Below are 21,616 nucleotides of genomic sequence, written 5' to 3'. Positions count from 1 at the left end.
TAGACTTCGATTATACACATTTGATATTTCGAGCTGAGTTTAACTCGCTTACATATTTTTCGAAATATGTGTTGGTAAGCTTTTACTTTAACCAAGTTCATCTTATATTTTTGACGAAAGTCAAAAGATGATCATGTGAAAATCGCCTGGTAACATCTTACATGATTTGTGTGAGACAGTCATTTGATGTACACTCGGAATGTTTCGTATTGATCATTCGATCACTTGAAAATTGCTTTGAAGCTAATAGTTTGTATGAGACAGCTATTGTCGTCTTCCGAGAATGTTTCAATGGTTTAAATGAGAGTTTAGAATAATTGGATATAAGCACAGTATGTGTACTAGCATATGTGTAATCCAAGTTCGGTAACCATGGTATGCGTACCCGTACGCGTACTGATTGGTTTAGTAGAGGTCCGGGAACTAAGGACGAATATCGGTACGCATACTGGCGTGAGGTTCAACTTCCTGGACTTTACTAAGTTTGGTAGTATGCGTATCCGTTCGTATACCGGCGAACCCAAACTTAGTCCAGCCACTATGGTATGCATACCCTTTTGCATACTTGAGTGGGTTATGTTCTAAAATCGGTTTGTTCATGAACTAATACATTTAGATAATAAGGAATGCAATCTTTTACAAACCTCGGATATAATGTTCATGACTTGATTCGAGTGAATCAAAATCGATTTTGATTCAATCGTGTCTTGTATACTTCTATTAGAATATAAACAATTGAACAACTCTATAACTAGTTTCATTTGAGTCATTTGAACTAGATATGGTTAATATGAATAAGGTTGATATGAAAGTGTTCATATGGCTAATTTCGGTTAACTATTATTGAGCCAACAAAGATGAACACGTTTAGGTACGGTTACTCATATCTAAATGAAGTCACTTTTCATTTGTGTATAACAAGGTAAGTTCGATCTAAGGTTTGAAAGATATTATATTGATTCTAATCAGGTTTTCATCTAACGATGAATTTTGATGCTTTGTTACCAAGGTAACATTGATTGCAAACCCTGATTTGAAGACTATATAAAGGAGAACTCTAACAACTGGGAAACCTAATCCCCACACCTCCTATGTGATACTAGTTGCGACTAGAGTTAATTCTCCTTTAACCTTAGGTTTTTCCAAAACCATGTAGGTTAACGACTTGAAGACTTCATTGGGATTGTGAAGCCAGACCCAACTATTTTCTCTGTAGTTGTGTGTTCTTATCTTTCTGTTTTCTATCGTGATTGAGTACTATCTTCTCTAAGATTTGCTCGAGATTTAATCTCCGATAGGCAAGATAAAAAGTAGTCACAAACACGTTCGTCTCATCGTTTATGATTCCACAATATCTTGTTTCGCTTTCATACGATTAAGATTATTGTGAGGTGATTGATATTTCTAGGTTGTTCTTCGGGAATATAAGTCCGGTATATCAATTGGTTCTTGTTCACCTTGATTTATCAAAAGACGGAACAAAACTCATAGGTTTATCTGTGGGAGACAGATTTATCTATTCAATAGTCTTTTCTGTATGAGACAGATTAGTTTATCAAGTCTTCGACTTTGGGTCGTAGCAACTCTTAGTTGTGGGTGAGATCAGCTAAGGGAATCAAGTGCGTAGAGTCCTGTTGGGATTCAGAGACGTAAGGAGCGCAACTGTACCTTGATCAGTGTGAGATTGGTTAGGCTCAACTACATTCCAGTCCGAAGTTAACTTGGAGTAGGCTAGTGTATGTAGCGGCTTAATACAGTATGGTGTTCAAATCTGGACTAGGTCCCGGGGTTTTTCTGCATTTGCGGTTTGCTCGTTAACAAAACTTCTGGTGTCTATGTTATTTCTTTTACGCATTATATTTGTTTATATAATTGAAATATCACAGGTTTTGCTTAAGTTCAATCAATTGTGAATCCAACCTTTGGTCGTTGATTAAATTGATTGACACTTGGATATTGGTTTTTGATACCGTCCAAGTTATTTCTTATATTCAATCGGGCTCGTAAATTTCTATTTGTTTGATTGCAGATTGAATTGAGAAATTGAGATACAACTCTTTGATATACTTTTCTTAATATTGAGTCTTACTGTCTAGTTGATTCTCTTGAAAGTATATTGGAGTTAGTCTTTACAGATTGTTAAGCGAAATATTGGGTGTGGTTGTTAGATCCCCGCTTTTTCAATTGGTATCAGAGCAGGCAAACACGTTCAAGACCTCATAAGTATATGTTTGTACCGATCTGACTCTATGGACAGAAGTGTTATCTCAGTAAACGTACCGCCAGTCTTCGATGGCTCGAATTACTTATGGTGTAAAATAGCTATGCGCGCATTTCTTCAAGCACGTGATTTTCAGTCATGGGTTTATGTTGTTAATGGATACAATCCTCCAATGGTTACAGTAGACGGTGTCTCTATTTCAAAAGATATTGTTAGATATGAACCTAACGAGATCCTTGCTGCAAAGCAAAATTCTGACGGTTTAAATGTTATCCCACATGCCATTACCCCAAATATTCAGCACCATGTGACTACGTGCACTCGGTCTAAAGATGCATGGGATATCTTAGAAACTGTATTAGAAGGGAATACCTATGAAAAGGAAGCTAGGCTTCAAAACCTATGTTCTGACTAGGAAAAACTTCATATGGCTGATGAAAAATCATTTGATGAGTTTAATCACAAAGTGTCTGAAATTGTTAATGCATCTTTTGTATTGGGTAAGACTATTCCTGAAAAGGACATTGTGATGAAAATTCTCAGATCATTGCCAGCCAAATACGATTCTAAGAAACATGCCATCGTTGAAGGAAATAACCTTGATACTCTGTCCAGAAATTCTCTGGTAGAAAAGCTAATGATTTTTCATCTATAACTTAGTAAAAGAGAAAAACTCTGAATGAGTTGCAATTCTGTTGCTACTTATGATAAAAGTTATCTGTGTCCAAAATTGATTGACCTGGAGGATGAAAATTGCTTTAAATCTACTCTTTCAATGTGTGTTCAACGGTTAAAGAAAACTCTTAGGAGAAGAAGAAGAAGGTCTCGGAAAAAATCTTCCTCAATCAATAAAATGGATAAGAAAGTTCACAAAAACTATGATATTTGAACTTATTCCATGTGCTACAAATGTGATCATCACAGTTCGGGTGTTCCTGATAAGGGAGTGAGTGAAATAACAAAAGCATGGATGATAACTCTTGACTACTGTCCTGAGGAAGAAGCCTGTGAAAGTTCTCTCACTTATTTTGCTGATAATCACTCTTGTTCTTCCAACATCTCTGACTATTCCATGATAAGCAATCAAACTTCTCGAGAAGAAAATTTCAATCTCTTGACCAAACATATCTACTTGATTAAGAAAAAATTTCAACTGGAAAAGGAAGCTGGATTAAAAGGATTGAAAATCTGGAACGCCAACTGAAAATATTAAGACAAGAAAATGCGACTTTTCGCAATTGTGATTTTAAAAAGAAAGATCGATGCTCTTCGATATGTTCTAACAAACCAAATCAGCATATTTCTCTTGTAATTTCATCGTGTTCTAATCTCTCTCATAATGAGAAAGACATGATGAAATTCACAGTAAATCGTGAGTATACCTTGAACAAAAATCAGGATTGCCCAGAAACTGATTGCACAAAGGTTCTTAAAACAACTTTTTCTAAATCAAGTTTTCAGAAGAAGAAAAGGAAATCTGATAAGAAATCTAAGTCACTGTCTAAAGAGATTTTCAGAACTATTCATAGTTCAAAAGACGAGGGTACCCAAATATGCCTCAAACTAAAAAAATTCCACCTATAAGTCCTTTCTCCGAAAGTGATTGTCTATAGACTAAGTCGAGACAATACAGCAAATCGGTTCGCACTTCGTGTGATCGTCTATGGATACGAGATCGAGACAATACAACGACGAAGTATGTTTAATTGATAAAAGGTTCAGACTTAACCAAACACAATAGGATTACTTATCAAGTAAATAAGAATTAACGTTTGTGTAATTTACTTTAAATTATAATAACAACAATTATAATTGCGAAAAATAAAAGTAAATGACACAACAAGATTTTGTTAACGAGGAAGCCGCAAATGCAGAAAAACCCTGGGACCTTGTCCAGAATTGAATACTCTCAGGATTAAGCCGCTATACAAAATCAAACCAACTTCGTATAGTTGAGACCAAGCAACTAAACCTATAGTTCACCTAGTTCCGTATGTATTCCCACGCCTCCGACCTGTAATAAGTCACGTACTTGGAACAATTCTTTTGGTTCGTATTCCAAACAGTAAAGGAACAACAAATCTGTTTGGTATCAACTCTTTTCAACCAAGTGATATGAGTTTGACAAAAGGATCTTCTGTTTATCTCAATAAACTCATTTGTCAGGTTCTTAGATCTATCTTATCATCAACTACCAAAGTAATTGTTAAGATTTTGCAATCAATACTTTTAATCACAAAGAATCGTATTGATGTCGATCTACACGACTAATCAATCTAATCTACCACAAGGATTAACCGATTATAGTTGGATCCTCTTATAACGAAACAAGTATTGTGCATACCAAATATTATGAACCCAAATCAGAAATCTTCAAGGTCTTTTTTGTCTTCAAATATTCATAGATCTTCAGTAAACACCTGCACACAATCAACTTGAATCTCTTGTGATTAATCACGCACAGAACGGAGTCTGTTAACAATGGATTATCATAAGACGTCTTTAGATCTATAAACAGTCTAAAGATCCCTGTCGAAACTTCGATCTAGTTTGAGTGAATCTTATATCAGAAGAGAAGATTCTTAAGCATAAACAAACTAGGTGCAATCAAAGTTCAACCACCGTTAGTCAATCAAATCAATCGAAAACAAAATATAAACCGCAATTATCTAGTTTCCCACCAACGGTACTAATAGAGATTCTCAATCCCAAAGAAGTCTTTAAACTAAGCGGCCGTAAGATATTTCGCCTAATTAGGTTAGTCTCCTCTCCGAATAGGCGGCTTCACCAGTGACAACACAACTGAGGTAGTTTTGTTGTTTCTGAGGATCAGTTTGCTCGAAATGCAAACTTTGATATTTATAGACCAAGGAAGTTTGGACACCAAGGAATTTCCAAAACCGAAAATATTCTCAAGATATGCAATATATTCCAAATTCGGTTTCCATAATTCCTGGAAATGCTTTGTCAAAATAATGATCGAAAATCTCTTAGAAAATCTCCAATTAGTAAATGCACATTACTAATTTTTCATTTTTCAAAAATAAAATTAAAAATCTTAAATAAAAGATTCTCAATTTATTTTATTCGAACCGGGATTTTCTTCCTTTAGCTATTAAGGAATAACTTTGAACAATTAAAGATAAGTGTTACGGCACATGTTCAAAGTATGTCGACATCATTACTTTGTAAGTTCTACTTACAATCTTGAAACCGATTTGCCACACTTCCAAACAAGTTTAGAATTGGTTCATCTGACTTTCAAGAACTACGTGATTGATCAAGAACACTCAATCACCAAACCTGGGTTTCACGGTTCTACCAAAACAAGTTACGGTTCTACCTCCATGTGAGTACTTTCCATAGTCACGCTAGTTACCAAAATTCGGTTGACTAGGTACTAGGATTGGTTCCCCACATATATATGGTATCTAACTTGTACTTGTTTCACATGTTCATAGGATCGGTTCCCCTTTGCCTAAAAACGTGTTGCACATGTCCATAGGATCGGTTCCCCTTTTTACTAAAAACTTGCTGCACCTCATACAAGGATCGATTCCCCTTTGTGATAGGTTGTACCTCTTACTAGGATCGGTTCCCCTTTACCCAGAGTCGGTCATACCAATAACACTAAATCGATCATACCATCTCAGGTGATTACTTAAGATCGGTTTCACTAATATAAGTCATACCAATACAAAAGTCAGGCCTTTGTGAATAGTTTTACCAAGAACATAAACAAGTCATGAACGGTTATACTAAACACACATATTGGTAGTTTAAAAGATATGCAATGAATAACAATACCAACAATGCCCGACGATTTCTCTTTCGATTCACAAAACAAGTTCATGAATTTACTTCCTTAAAACAAATGTAAAACATTGTTTCCTAGGATGAAATCTTCACCTTATACCCATACATAATCACAATAGCATTCAAACGATTATGTCGATGTCTTATATACAAAGTGTAATGATTAAGCAATAAACTTCGTATTGTATTCCTTAATACCATGTCTAACTAGAATATAATCATTCATGCTTCGCAGTTTTGTTTTCAATATGCACGACTTGAAATATAGTTAGGGAATGAAACAATTCAAGTCAAATATCACTAACCTCAAGTGGAAGGATGATGTTGTCGTTGTAGCTCCTTACTTCTTCACTTCTTCAAGTCCTCGCAATACTTGTAATGTCTCATATCCTAATACTTTCAAGCTAACCTATACGAAGCTGACTCTAGTACATAATCAAGCGACTCTTTAAATGAGTTTTGGCTTACTAAAATGTGACAAACAAACTTGACATACCAACGCTTGGTGGGTTCAACCAAGCTATGCTCTAACAATAGTATGCAAAAATCGATAAATAATTTATTCAGAAAAATAAAGGGAAGAAAAATATCCTTTTTGGATTCTCACTCCATAAGAAGGAATCCGAAACAAGGTTTAACAGAAACATCCTCCTCTCTTGTGATACCTCCCGATCGTTCTTTAGGTGGGAAAAATTACATATTGTAATTTTCATGATTGTTCTTGTCTATTTTCCCTTGGACAAGAACTTTAATCTCAAGAGGGATGTGTAAATATTTCTACTGACTTGTTCGTGTATCTCCCTTAAATTGCTTTAATTTTGGTTATTGAACCATGAACCGTTGCTGAACACTTGGATGGTCTCCCTATCTAAACTCTTTAAGTTTTTGTTAGGGTTTGTGTCAAAGGTCTTTTTGGGAATTTTTCCCATCTCTTCTTCCGTTTAAATAAAATATTTATTTTCTTAAGGAAAGCATTTCATTTACCTTCTCTATCATGTCCTCATCAAGTCTTTCCAGTAAGAAGATGATGTATGGACTGTTCTCTTTTCCTCTAAGAAAGTTCGTTTTGGTTCTTATGATAATGAGATGTGTCAAGATAAACGTGATTCATCCTCTAATGGAATTTCCACTGTTTCTCATTTTGAAAAACTCTCATTAACCATGAATCTTATCTTGGAGCAAGTACGTGCATTGAAAAGTGAACTAGAATCCTTAATCAAAAGACTTGAAGATAAGATGGATAGTCTTGAATACAAGATTGATCTAATCGAAGATGAGCTTGATGATTATAGGGAATATGAGAAGAGTCTCCAAAGTAAGTGAAATGATATTTGTTTCTTGCTTAATTAATTTCTAGGAAACTTCTTATGAGAATTTATTCTTGTGTTGTAAGAAGGATAACTAGGGTTTGGAATAGCAATTATTGTGAGTACACATAGCTATTGCCAACGATTTTCATCTTGCAATGTTTTTAGATTTATTTATTCAAATTCTAAAGTTTATTTGGAAGATGATTTCGCTGTATTAATCTTTATGGTTTTATATATTGCAACTTGTTATGGGATATGTGTGTTTGCATCCGTGAACTATGATTGTCCCATATTAGCTCAAAAGTTAAGTTTATCATATGTCTTTATGCAAATATTGATAAAAGATAGAATGAACTTTTGACAACAAAAGTTAAGCCTATTATGTTATTATGCAAATATTGATGGAAGATAGGATGAACTTTTGTATATAAAGATTGAGTCTATTACATGTATCTATGCAAATATTGATGAAAAATAGAATGAATCTTTGAATATGCCGCGGTATTGATCTTTCCCTGATCCACATCTTTGTGTAAGTACTTTGCGGCTCCATAAGTTCTCTTATGTTGAGCCTTTCCGATTACATTAATCATGGGTTCTCTTCTGGTTAATTTATTTGAGTTTTGTGGATACAAATTCATGTTTCATGTGATTTGTTAATGTCCAAAGAAATCCTTCTTTTCTTGTAAAAGTAAGGTCGCTCTTGTTGTTCTTTCGGGAATGACATTTTATGGGGGGAGAGTTCTTAATTGAACTTGTGCTTAATTGCCAAATCTTTGTGGGGAGTGCGGTTGTGGAATATTGTAGGAGTTTTCTTGTATCTTTATAAACTCCTTGATGAATACACTAGTTTCGTCTATGTGAAATCATCGAAACAAAGTTGATATGTTCTCTTTTGGTCATGAAGTATCTCTATGGAAATTTCATTAGGATCTCACTAATTTTTGTACCTTTGCCAATTTTTATTGACAAAAAGGGGGAGAATTAATGTGTAGGGCACACTACAAATACATATGGTTTACGGATCATTATGTAAGGGTGAGTGGTTTTCATGTGATATGAAGTATTGACTAAGGGGGAGTGATACATATCACCATAGTATTGTTGTCAAAGTTGTGATACAATTGGACTTTGATGATGTGTGATAATACTATGACATTGTATAACAATGATTGAGAGCTACTGTTTTCTCATTGTTATAGATACGGATCTTCAACAACTATGATGCTGAGTTGAACACATTCAGAATCACTGGAGTACTTGGAAGTGACGAAGATTTCGAGTAATGTTGAAGAACCAAGGAAATCAAGCATTTGGATTGAGTGCTACAAAGTTTATTTATTTTGTATTCCATATGTATTGATAGTTTTGTCACTAAAATTTACAAAGGGGGATATTGTTAGAGCACTGCTCGGTCGAACTCGCAAAAGTTGCTATATCAAGATTGTTTGTCAAGTTTAGTTGCCAAAACTATAAGTCTTGATTTCTAGTCTACTTATAGATAAGTCTCGGATTAGGATAGAAAGTGTAGTTGAGCATTAGACTTCACGACATTCATCAAAAGTCTATCTACTTTATCTCCTATTTGAGACAAAAGTCGAATAACTATATAAACTTCGATTATACACATTTGATATTTCGAGCTGAGTTTAACTCACTTACATATTTCTCGAAATATGTTGGTAAGCTTCGTTTTAACAAAGTTCATCTTATATTATTGACGAAAGTCAAAAGATGTTCATGTGAAAATCGCCTAGTAACATCTTACATGATTTGTGTGAGACAGTCATTTGATGTAGACTCGGAATGTTTCATATTGATCATTAGATCACTTGAAAATTGCTTTGAAGCTAATAGTTTGTGTGAGACAGCTATTGTCGTTTTCCGAGAATGTTTCAATGGTTGAAATGAGAGTTTAAGACAATTGGATATAAGCACAGTATACGTACTAGCATATGTGTAGTCCAAGTCTGGGAACCATGGGATGCATACCCGTATGCATACTGATTGGTTTAGTAGAGGTCCGGGAACTAAGTACGCATACGGGTACGCGTACTGGCGTGAGGTTCAAGTTCCGGGACTTTACTGAGTTTGGTGGTATGCGTACCCGTTCGCATACTGGCAAACCCAAACTTATTCCGGCCACTAAGGTATGCGTACCCGTTTGCATACTTGAGTGGGTTATGTTCTAAAATCGGTTTGTTCATGAACTAATACATTTATATATAACAAGGAATGCAATCTTTTGCAAATCGTGGCTATAATGTTCATGACTTGATTCGAGTGAATCAAAATCGATTTTGCTTCAATTGTGTCTTGTATACTTTTATGAGAATATAAGCAATTGAACAACTCTATAACTAGTTTCATTTGAGTCATTTGAACTAGTTATGGTTAAGATGAATAAGGTTGATATGAAAGTGTTCATATGGATAATTTAGGTTAACTATTGTTGAGCGAACAAAGGTGTACACGTTTAGGTACAGTTACTCGTATCTAAATGGAGTCACTTTTCATTTGTGTGTAACAAGCTAAGTTCGATCTAATGGTTGAAAGATATTAGCTTGAGTCTAATCAGGTTTTCATCTAACGGTGAATATTGAATGCTTTGTTACCATGGCAACATTGATTGCAAACCTTGATTTGAAGACTATATAAAGGAGAACTTTAGCAACTGGGAAACCTGATCCCCACACCTCCTGTGTGATATAGTTGCGACTAGAGTCGATTATTCTTTAACCTTAGGTTTTTCCAAAACCCTGTAGGTTAACGACTTGAAGACTTCATTGGATTGTGAAGCCAGACCCAACTATTTCTCTGTAGTTGCGTGTTCTGATCTTGTTGTTTTCTGTCATGATTGAGTACTATCTTCTCTAAGATTTTCTCGAGAATTAATCTCCGATAGGCAAGATAAAAAATAGTCACAAACACCTTCGTCTCATCGTTTGTGATTCCACAATATCTTGTTTCGTTTTCATACGATTAAGATTATTCTGAGATGATTGATATTTCTAGGCTGTTCTTCAGGAATATAAGTCCGGTATATCAATTGTTTCATGTACACCTTGATTTATCAAAAGACGGAACAAAACTCATAGGTTTATCTGTGGGAGACAGATTGATCTATTCAATAATCTTTTCTGTGTGAGACAGATTGGTTTATCAAGTCTTCGACTTTGGGTCCTAGAAACTCTTAGTTGTGGGTAAGATCAGCTAAGGGAATAAAGTGCGTAGAGTCCTGCTGGGATTCATAGATGTAAGGAGCGCGGCTGTACCTTGATCGGTGTGAGATTGGTTAGGGATCAACTACATTCCAGACCGAAGTTAAGTTGGAGTAGGCTAGTGTCTGTAGCGGCTTAATACTGTGTGGTGTTTAAATCTGGACTAGGTCCCGGGTTTTTTTTTTTTGCATTTGCGGTTTCCTCGTTAATAAAACTTCTGATGTCTTTGTTATTTCTTTTCCGCATTATATTTGTTTATATAATTGAAATATCACAGGTTGTGCGTAAGTTCAATCAATTTTGAATCCAACCTTTCGTTGTTGATTAAATTGATTGACACTTGGACATTGGTTTTTGATACCTGTAGATGGGGAAAAACGATTTGTTGGTTTTTACGGAATTAAGGAGACGACCGTGCGGAGGAGACTCCTTGAACCGAGCGAAATGTTCAACCTCACACAGATGCACTGCAAGAAGGGAGTGCTTTGATTTCGAGAGATCAATCTGTAGGACTCCGGCCTAAACCAAGACAATGGTCGTTCCAGAGTCAATTCAATCACAAGAGAGGATGGGTTGATCTGTAGGGGGAACCTGAGAAATGTGTGAGATTAATGGTGATCGAAGATTGTAGGTGTGTTGTGTATTCTACGTAAAGAAATAAGATAAGCATTGATTGATTGAATTTGCTCTGTTGAGAGTAATCGCTCAGACGTTGAGTTGTTAATCTCGTGTTGTCTGTTTGACGAAAGATTGTCTTGTTTTCAATCATGATTCAGAGACTTATTTATATTGCTAGACTTGTAAACACCTTGATCCCATGAAGTGTGACAGTGCTGGAGTCAAAGAGTAGGGAAATGGAAATCGTGTTAAAACCAGTTGCTCATCGTGCGGAGACTTGGTTGATTTTCTACCCACTACTTTGTTAACTCCTTCAACTGATTACACGACTTTCTCACATTCTTATCGTGTGTATGAACACACATGCCGTAGACCGCCAGACCAAAACCCTAGTTAATATCCCCCCATGTAACACGACTGATGTCTCGTGATTACGTGTACTTAGTTAGTCAGTTGCTGACTTCATGGGACGATGAGTCCTTGTATTGCTGAGTCGAACTTGATTTGCAAATGTTCTGAGACTCATAAATTGAACGTGTATGTTGAGACAGAGGTACAATTGTCGAATAAATGTTGATAGTTAAGGTGAACAAATATTGTTCACTTGATGAATTGTTGAATATTGATAGTTGAACCAATATTCCTTAGTCTGAGCAAATGTTGCTCGTTTGATGAATTATTGGTAGCATGACCAAATAAAATATTATTTTAAGATACTGGCAACTGAACCGAGTATAATTAATGAAATGTTGATCTTGAGATCGTCGTAAAATTATTAGCGTTTGAATCTGGAATTATGAACCTTGGACTCGAAACCCTAATTCGATCAATTGATGGTTTATTAAAAATTAACCACGGAGTGAAGGAGGGACCGGCTACATGGGATTTTGGGTTGACCATGTAGTGCCCAGATGTTCGAGTGAACAAAACACCAAAGTCTCTTGAAGACCAGTTGGTAAAAAGATGATTAAATGCTGGTTTAATCATTTATTTAAACAATGTTCGTCTGAACCTTAGGTGATAAAACCTAATAAATTATGAAGAGATGAAGGACCGACCAAGGGGTCATGAAAACCGGCCCTGGTTGGTCACGGGATCGACTGACAATCGTTTTATGAAATTCCAAAATTGTTTTGAAAGATTTTGGACCTAATGTGAACAATTTAGGTTAAATGATGAAAGTATGTGGGACCGGCCTCTTGCAATCCAGAGAGCCAACCTTGGTCGGTCATGGTAATATGCCTGCGTCTCCAAAATGTTCGTGTCTCAGTCCTGAGAATTTTGATATTTTCTGATGTGCGTTTGAGCAACATTTTGAGAAAATATGAAGGAATCAAGGATTTTGCTGAAACTGTGGAAACTTCATGAGATGAAGGAAATAATAATAATAAATTAAGGAATCATGAAGTGTGGGACCGGCTATGGCCAAGGCATGGCCGACCGGCCAAAGAACCCGGTCCCATGGCACTTTTCCTAATTTTATATTATTTTCATGATTTTAGGGAAATATCATGAAATCAAGGAGTTTGTTAAAACCAAGGAGTTTTTGTTGAAATCAAGGAGTTTCCTTGAAGTGAAGAAGTTTCCATGAGATGAAGGAAACAAATAATATTAATAATAATAAAATAAGGGTGTGCGGGACCGGCTTGGGCATGGTCGGCCGGCTAGGGCCCGGTCCCCTGAGCTTTCCCTAATTTTATGTATTATTTCATGATTTGAAGAAATTTTCATAATTTGAAGGAAATATCATGAAATCAAGGAATTTCATGGAATGAAGTAAACATAAAAAATAATAATAATAAAATAAGGGGCGTGTGGGACCGGCTGGGGCATGACCGGCCGGCTAGGGCCCGGTCCCACGAGTTTCCCTAATTTTATATTATTTTTCATGACTTGAAGGAAATATCATGAAATTAAGGAGTTTTCATGAGATAAGGGATATAATAGTAAAATAATGAGGAATCATGAGGCGTGGGACCGGCCACGACTAGGGAATAGCCGGACGGCTAGTAGACACGGTCCCACGACACCTTTCCCAATTTTATATTACTTCCTTGATATGAAGGAAACACCATGAAACTGAGGAGTTTCCTTAAAACGAAAGATATTTGTTCAAATGAAGGGATTTTCATGAGATCAAGGAAAACATTAAAATATGATAAAATATAGAATTGGGCGTGGGACAGGCCACGACACGACCTGCCGGCTGGTGGGCCCAGTCCCCAGCGCCTTGATTAATATTTTATTATTTATTATTTTGTTCTTATTTTGCATAGGTTCATCATTCCTTCGTATTTTGGAATGCTCGTTCGTGCATTCAGGTGCTCGTTAGTGCATTATTGTTGAGTACACTTACACCATTTTGGTCGGGGCTTACTCGATAGTTTCTCAGATGCCCGTGTGTTGAATATTTATTACTAACTCATGGAATTCTGCTGGGAAGAACCATGGATTGAAGTAACGAAATATTATGAAAAATGTAGAATATTTTCCAGGGATTCAGTTAATGAATCTAATGATTTAGGAATAATTAATTGATGGCTCTATACTAGTACGATCGTCTAGGAGCATTAATTATTCAGGAATTGAGCGACATGAGCTTGTTGAAGCGTCATATTTCTTTTATATAGTCAGGGAAAACATCGTTACATCCTGAAGACGTTATTGCTCTATACTAGCAGGCAAGTTGTCTAGGAGCCGTCCAATCTTTCGATTCTATATAGAAGTAATTACTGAAATTGCTCAGTATTCATGAGATATGTCGTTGCCTTAGCTGAGAGACTACATATCTACATACACTCTGAGAGACAGTATTCTCAGCAGAGATTCTTGTGGCATGAGATTTCATGCTTCGATGAGAGACATGAGCCTCAATACTCATCTGATTGCTGAATCAGGAGCACGTATAATTATGGTTTTACGATTTTAGCCCTTGTTGAAAATCCACCATCTATAATACCGTCCAAGTTATTTCTTATATTCAATCGGGATCGCAAATTCCTATTTGTTTGATTGCAGATTGAATTGAGAAATTAAGATATAACTCTTTGATATACTGTTCTTAAGATTGAGTCTGACTGTCTAGTTGATTCTCTTGAAAGTATATTGGAGTTAGTCCATAACGATTGCTAAGCAAAATATTGGGTGTGGTTGCTAGACCCCGCTTTTTCAGTTAGATTGCTACAAACACAGACTTATAAGGTTTTAGCGTGTTTGTCTGCTCTATACCAATTGAAAACGCGGGGGTACAACAACCACACCCAACTATTTCGTTCGGCATTCTATATGGACTAAACTCCAATATAATTCTAAGAGCACCAAGTTACTGAGACTCAAACAGGATATATATTGAAGAGCTTTATCTTTTTCTCAACACAATCAGTAAATCAAACAGATAGAAATCTGTGAACCTGATTTTTATGAGAATAACTTGGATGGTACCAAAGACCAATGGCCGAGTGTCAATCAAGTCATATCCAACAAATAGGGTCGGATTTATCAACTGTGATTGAACTACGCACAACCTGTGTGTTGATGGTGGATTTTAGTTCAGGGCTAAAATTATAAAACCAAATTTATGCGCTGACATCCTGCAAAGGATAAAGCCACTGATAAGTAATGAATACTTCTTCACTTTACTAATTCACCTAGAATGGAGCATGTGGCAACAATCCCAGTATTTTGTGAATTACATACACAAAAGTCATCCAGGTTGGAGCATGTAGCAACAATCCCATATACCCTGTGAATTTACAACATTATTAATTAATGCATGACTAGCCTTGTATTTCCTGTGTTGTACCCGAAGAACTCTCATTATTAGTTCGGCATGACGACTGAGTGTTGCTCTCAACAGAGTAACACGAATCTCCAAGTGTTAATAGTGAGGCATGCATGAAATACCCGTACAGGCTACAACTCTCGGTGTGTTATACTAGCCCGATCGAGCATCTGGACTGTCCATCTCAGTCTCAGAAATAATCACGACCACGCAAGTTGGCCGCATGATTTAACCAGCCTAGACTATCCTCACAGGAGGCTACCACCTTAATGACCACCAGTGGGCCCGCTTATGCCCTGGTTGGTCGAATACCTACCATGCCTCCCAAACTACCACCGAACACCAGCCTGAAGTTGGATGTCCAGGCTGGTATGGAGCGGCTTGGAGGAGTCGTACGAACAAAGGCCGCCTACGGCAGTCTCAAATTTATCATGTCTGTCCAACTTCACCGGCATAGTTGGACGGCGTAGATCGTCCCATGGACGGTTGGACAAGCGTTGTCTTGCACACCGGCGGGCCCCCTTCACGCATGCATAATCGATCCTCCCCTGACCTAGCCACATAATCACGTACAGTTTCCCGAAGTTCGGCCGACGTGAGGTTCAAAGGGTCGCAGGAAATTCCACTAAAGGTCTTAAATTGATCACGGCCATCCAACTTCACCAGCATGATTGGATGGCTTAGATCAGACCTATAACTACCAGACAGGTATTAGCGTGTTCACCACTGGGCCAATGTGGGTACCACACGATCGACCTCTCCAGATGAGGAGTGTAGGGTGCAATTTCGGTCGACCAAACTAGCATGCACGCAACCGGCCGGAAACCCTAATTAGGGTTTGCGACATGCATATGTCGCAAATTGATCGCGAGCGTCCGTTTTTGCCATCTTGGATGAAAGTTCCAGGAATAGACTAAGCAGGTCTGGAGAGTATCAACATGATCAATGTGTACCCATCTATCTCCATGTCCGACCTACCAAAACAAACCATGGCTAGGTGTCTCGATTCGTGCACCCAAACTAGGCATGGTCGCGCGGTTTTCTATTGCAAACTGATCTCGACCACTCAAGTTTACCGGACAAATTGAGTGTCTTAGATCGTATATCCATGGGACAGCGAGGTACGGACGTGTACACCGGCATGTCGTCTACACGCATGACCAATCGGTCTTGCCAAAAACGCGTCCCATGCTTGGATTCTACCAAGATAAAGGTTGGTGTTTGAGAACCTCCTAAACCCTAATCCAACGGTCGCAAATATGGGTCGCAAGTCATCTCGTTCGTCCAACTTTGCCAGCTTGGACGGAAAGCCTAAGACATGAGTTAGGCGACCAGTGAGGCATCACCACGATCACCGTCCACCACTCTTCCACACAGAGTGATCGGCCAAGTCAGGGATTACCTGTACAGCCTCCAAAGGATCACTCGAAGATGGTCGGACGTGATCCTATTTTAAGACGCTTAATCGTGACTTACTCCGTTAAGCCTTAAAATTGCGATGCTTCACACGTGCTGAATATATTCGATGCATTACCTGCATAGAATACACACGATATTTCATAAATATCGACTTCCTAAATAACTTAGTTATTTAATCTAGCATCACATGCTACTTTCTGTGGGTCCCACATCCACACATTCGAGACATCAAGCATGTCACAAACTGTGGGATACATACTGGGGTATTGGTCTGGCGGTTTACAGCGTGCAGCGTGCAACGCGCTATCACAAGAACGTGGCAGGAAGACATGGACGGTTGGTGATGATGGGAGAAGTGGGCAAGACTGGTCGTGTGACACTAACACACAAATCCACTACTCCATCACTCCACTTCCTCCACTTCCCATGAGAGACGTGGGTTAGGCTCAATGACTTGTATAAATAGGTTCTCCTCCCTATTTCGAAACAAGACAGACGAAACAGAAATCAAGTGTGGATACAACGTATTCCAACACCAGAACTGATAGCTTACATTCTGCAAGCCAGTTCAGCTTTCTGATACAAGTCATACAGAGCCAACACCTTCACAATCTCAACACCTTCTTCGCTTCCCTCCCTAAGATCAACCCCATCTCCTTCACTTTGTGACCGAAGCAAGTCTGGAACGACCATTTCTTGGTTTAGGCCAGAATTGTATAGATTTATTTCTCGAATCAAAAGCACTCCCGTGGAGTGCATTTGTTTAGGGTTTAGATTCATTTCTCATCCACACATCCCAAATTACCAAAACCGGCAGAAATAGTTTTCACCCACAAACAATTGGCGACCACAGTGGGCGATTAATCTCTCGGTTGCAAAATCAATTTTCAATTTCATTTTAATTTGTTCATATTGCAAAATGGTGGATCTTAGGTCTGAATCAGCAACCAATCCTGACGGAGCCAGCGCCGATAACACTCTCGGCGTTGATATCCCGATTGGTGGTGTTACCTGTCAATGCAATCAATGTATCTCGTGGAATTACGTCCTCTACCACCAGCACCAGTGGAGCAGGAGGAGATATTCCATTGGGGGTGACACCTCCTATCACCAGAGCCAGAGCAGCTGCAAATCCCAGCGTCTCATCGAGTATAACGCCTCCGTACGTCACCAGGGCAACTACCACTCCTTCCTCAGGACGAGGGGATGGAGGAGCCAGAGGAGGACACCCCCTATTACTATGGTGGATTTGATGGAGAGACAAGAAGTCCTTGCTAAGGCATAGACGGACATGGCTGCAACTCAGAAAGAGGTACTCACTTTTCTCAAGATATTAATTGATCGATTGTCACAAGAGCCAAGACAGCCCCTGGAGCCAACAAGGAACGCATTCAATGCACCCGGAGCAGGTACTTCAGCGGCGCGGGCCTACATGGACCTGATCAAAGAAGTGATAAACGACATCTCCTCATCAAGATGACATCAGATATGACCGGTCATGTCATGGAGACTCCTACACTGGGGACTGATCCTCACAACGATCCTCCTCAAGTCAATAGTTTCACTACGAACCGGAGGCCAGTGGATCAGGAAGCGGCTTCTCTAGTAGAAATTTCGTGTGAACTTTTACACCTCTCGAAGAATCAGCGGGCGGAGACGTTTGCTGCAATCAACTAGATAGCCCTGGACGTGCACCTAACTCCTCCACACCCAGAATTCTCAAACGTACCAGAAACATCCGTGAATAATGTTACATTTACAGAGGACGACATGATGGCGGAATAAGGTCACAACCAGGCCCTGCATGTTACTGCACGCATCAAGGATTCAGAGTTCAAGAGAGCCCTCATCGACACAGGAGCATCTTCGAATGTGATTACCCTCAAGACTCTCAGGACAGCCAAGGTCCGGCCATGCAAGATCGTACGGCAGCCCACCACAATGACATACTTTGAAGGAAACCAGACTAGCACATACGGTGCCTGAAGACTATGCTGAATGAAGAAGTCGTTCGTATTCCTTCATCATTGTCTCCATATGCACCAATATGCGGAGTTGAACTGTTCGAACCGAGGGAAGCTCCGCAGGAAGAATCAGACAAATTCCATTGCATCCCACTCCCCACATGGGCGTCAATCCACGAGGAGGACCGAATCGTATCATTGAGGGATAATCCCCACGACGCATCTTTGCGGACAAAACATTCTTCTTCATCCGGTGAAGCCGAAACCCATGTTCACACTAAGAGGGAACGAACTTTTGTGGCGAGTCGTGACCAGAAAGGGAAAACGGTATACCGATGCTGCTATTATCAATTAGTGGGGGATACTGTTACCCAGTCTCTCCACCCAATGGAATGCTACAACAACCACAAGAAGAAGTGCTAGATGCTCCACAACAGCTGCAAGATGGCACCAACTCCACAACTGATAAGATTGAAATCGTTGAGGAATCTCCTGGGCCTATCTCCATCGGCTCAACCTTGTGTACGGATGAACGCACGAAGCTCGTGGAACTTCTCAAAGAGTACTAGGACATATTCGCTTGGAGTCGCAGTTCAGACACGAGGAAAATTGACAGATAAGGTGATGCATGGAATTGAACAGATGATGCCCCAAAAACGATTCTCCTCTACCTAACATCGACATGTTAGTAGATGCAACCAGCGGAAACGACATGTTCTCCTCCATGGATGGATGTAGCGGCTACAACCAGATAAGGATGTACGAGCATGACGCAAGTAAGATAGCTTTTCGAACTCTTCTCGGAAATTTTATTATACCGTACTGCCATTTGGTTTAAAGAATGCCGGTGCAACGTATCAACGCTCTATGACGGCAATCTTCCACTGGAGCCGATACCTCAAGGGAGCAGCCTCAAGAAGATAACGATGCCCACGCGTCATGTCGAGCAAGATCCGGGCGAGTCACTCTATCAAACGATGGTGCATGTCTATCGTGCTATGTTGGAGAATCTGCACTTTTGGTCATCCTCTGGAGCTGTTGAACGCTCATCTGCAACATCATATGCCTTGCTACCAGTTTCGCTGAAGTAGTAAGAGGAAAACCACCGAGATACAACATCTTGCGCGCCAATTCCAACTCCAGTACCGCATACACGACTTTCACAATGATGAAACAACGTCCAAGATGATGACGGCAGAAACATTAAGAGACGCTTTCAGAATTTCGTCTCCCGTAGAAGAAGTAGTTGCGTTACCAAAGGAGTGTGACTGGAGACTTCTTAGCGCGTTGTCCATCTCAAACATGGATGCAAGCACGCTATCATTATGATTCCAAGATGTTCAAATAAGAGTATACACTTAAGAGAACAGACGTATTGTCAAAGATCAGTGATATTCCTGGATGTCTATGAAACGCAACGTAGTAAATACGGCCTCATGAAACCAGCGTGACAACATCTATCAAGTCGAAGGCTCAGTGGATACTCGTGGGTAGGGGACTGTATCCCTCTTTTTCATTCCAGAGGAAACATCAAGAAGTTATCGGTTCCATCATGCTTCTCGCTCTAATAACGAGACACCGCCAAGTTCGTGCCCTATCTATCATGCCTCTTCCTGTCAATCTTTTCTGATCACAGCCGTAGCTAAGAACCGTTGTTCGTTTGTTGATACCAGTGCCCGAGCTTCACCATGGAAACAACTACTACGAACAGAGATAGAACCATGTAAACCACGCTTGGGGACTGAGGCTCAGCATGAAGTTCCTTCACCGTCAGTCTAGAACTTCTTCAACACGAGAGAGATGGTCAATCAAGAAGCATGGAATTCACAAGGGTAAATCAAACTGAAGAGGAAGCCACTTCAACGCTCCCTACAGCAGAAGCTTCTTCAATGGTCTATTCAAGAGCCGCCTCAACGCTCTCTCCGGGTCCCACGTTCGCTTCATAATCCTGCTTCAATGCTCTCTCCAGGAGCCACCTCCACATTCGCTCCAGAAGATGCTTCAACGCTCTCCAGGACTTGCTCGCTCCATAAGTTGCTTCAACGCTCTCCAGGACCTGCTCGCTCCAGAAGCTGCTTCAACGTTCTCTGCAGGACCCACATTCACATTTGAGCATACATGGTTCATTTTTGAGCAAAGCAAGCACGCGGTGGGTCCCACGTTCGAGCAGACAGCAAGGACGGTGTTTGGTCAAGATAGCTGGGTCGGTGTTTAGTCGAAGTAGCAAGGATGACACTCGAGCAAGCACATCAACCGTACGGTCAAAGCAGGCACATGATAGGGTGATGTTTGAAACATGTACACGGTAGACCCGTGTTTGATCGAAGCATGCACATCTGCCCATGTTCGAAGCAAGCATGCTTACATCGGGTTCCACGTTCGACCAAAGCAGGCACGCAGTGGACCCACGTTTAACCGAAGCAGGCATAACAAGCCCACGTTCGATCAAGCAGGCACATGATGAGTCCCACGATCGAGGGAAGTAGGCGCATCAGTCCGTCGAGCAGGCACATCAGCCCCACGTTCGAGCAGAGCAATCACGAAGCAGGCTCTCGATCGAAGCAGGCATAGCAAGGTCGATCGAAGCAGGCAAGACCGACATCATGCTAGGGGAACGATCGCCTTGACGCCTCTTGAACGTGACATGCTCCAAATACAAGACGACCCTTGTCTCCTGGTAACATCTAACTTTGTCTCATAAGTTTTATCTGTATGTGTCACCATCTCATGCCTACCCCACAATGATGCAACCATTATGTGCTAGGCAGGGGACTTAATGTTGATGGTGGATTTTAATTCAGGGCTAAAATTGTAAAACCAAATTTATGCGTTGACATCTTGCAAAGGATAAATCCACTAATAAGTAATGAATAATTTTTCACTTTACTAATTCACCTAGAATGGAGCATGTGGCAACAATCCCAGTATTCTGTGAATTACATACACAAAAGTCATCCAGGTTGGAGCATGTAGCAACAATCCCATATACCCTGTGAATTTACAACATTATTAATTAATGCATGACTAGCCTTGTATTTCATGTGTTGTTCCCGCAGAACTCTCATTATTAGTGCGACATGACGACTGAGTGTTGCTCTCAGCAGAGTAACACGAATCTCCAAGTATTAATAGTGAGGCATGCACGAAATACCCGTACAGGCTACAACTCTCGGTGTGTTATACTAGCCCGATTGAGCATACATCTCTCGGTGTGTTATACTAGCCCGATCGAGCATCTGGACTGTCCATCTCAGTCTCAAAAATAA

The sequence above is a fragment of the Papaver somniferum genome, chromosome 1 (genome assembly GCF_003573695.1).
Source record: "Papaver somniferum cultivar HN1 chromosome 1, ASM357369v1, whole genome shotgun sequence".
NCBI classification, from domain to species: Eukaryota; Viridiplantae; Streptophyta; class Magnoliopsida; order Ranunculales; family Papaveraceae; genus Papaver; species Papaver somniferum.
Note: the sequence above shows the minus strand (reverse complement) of the source record.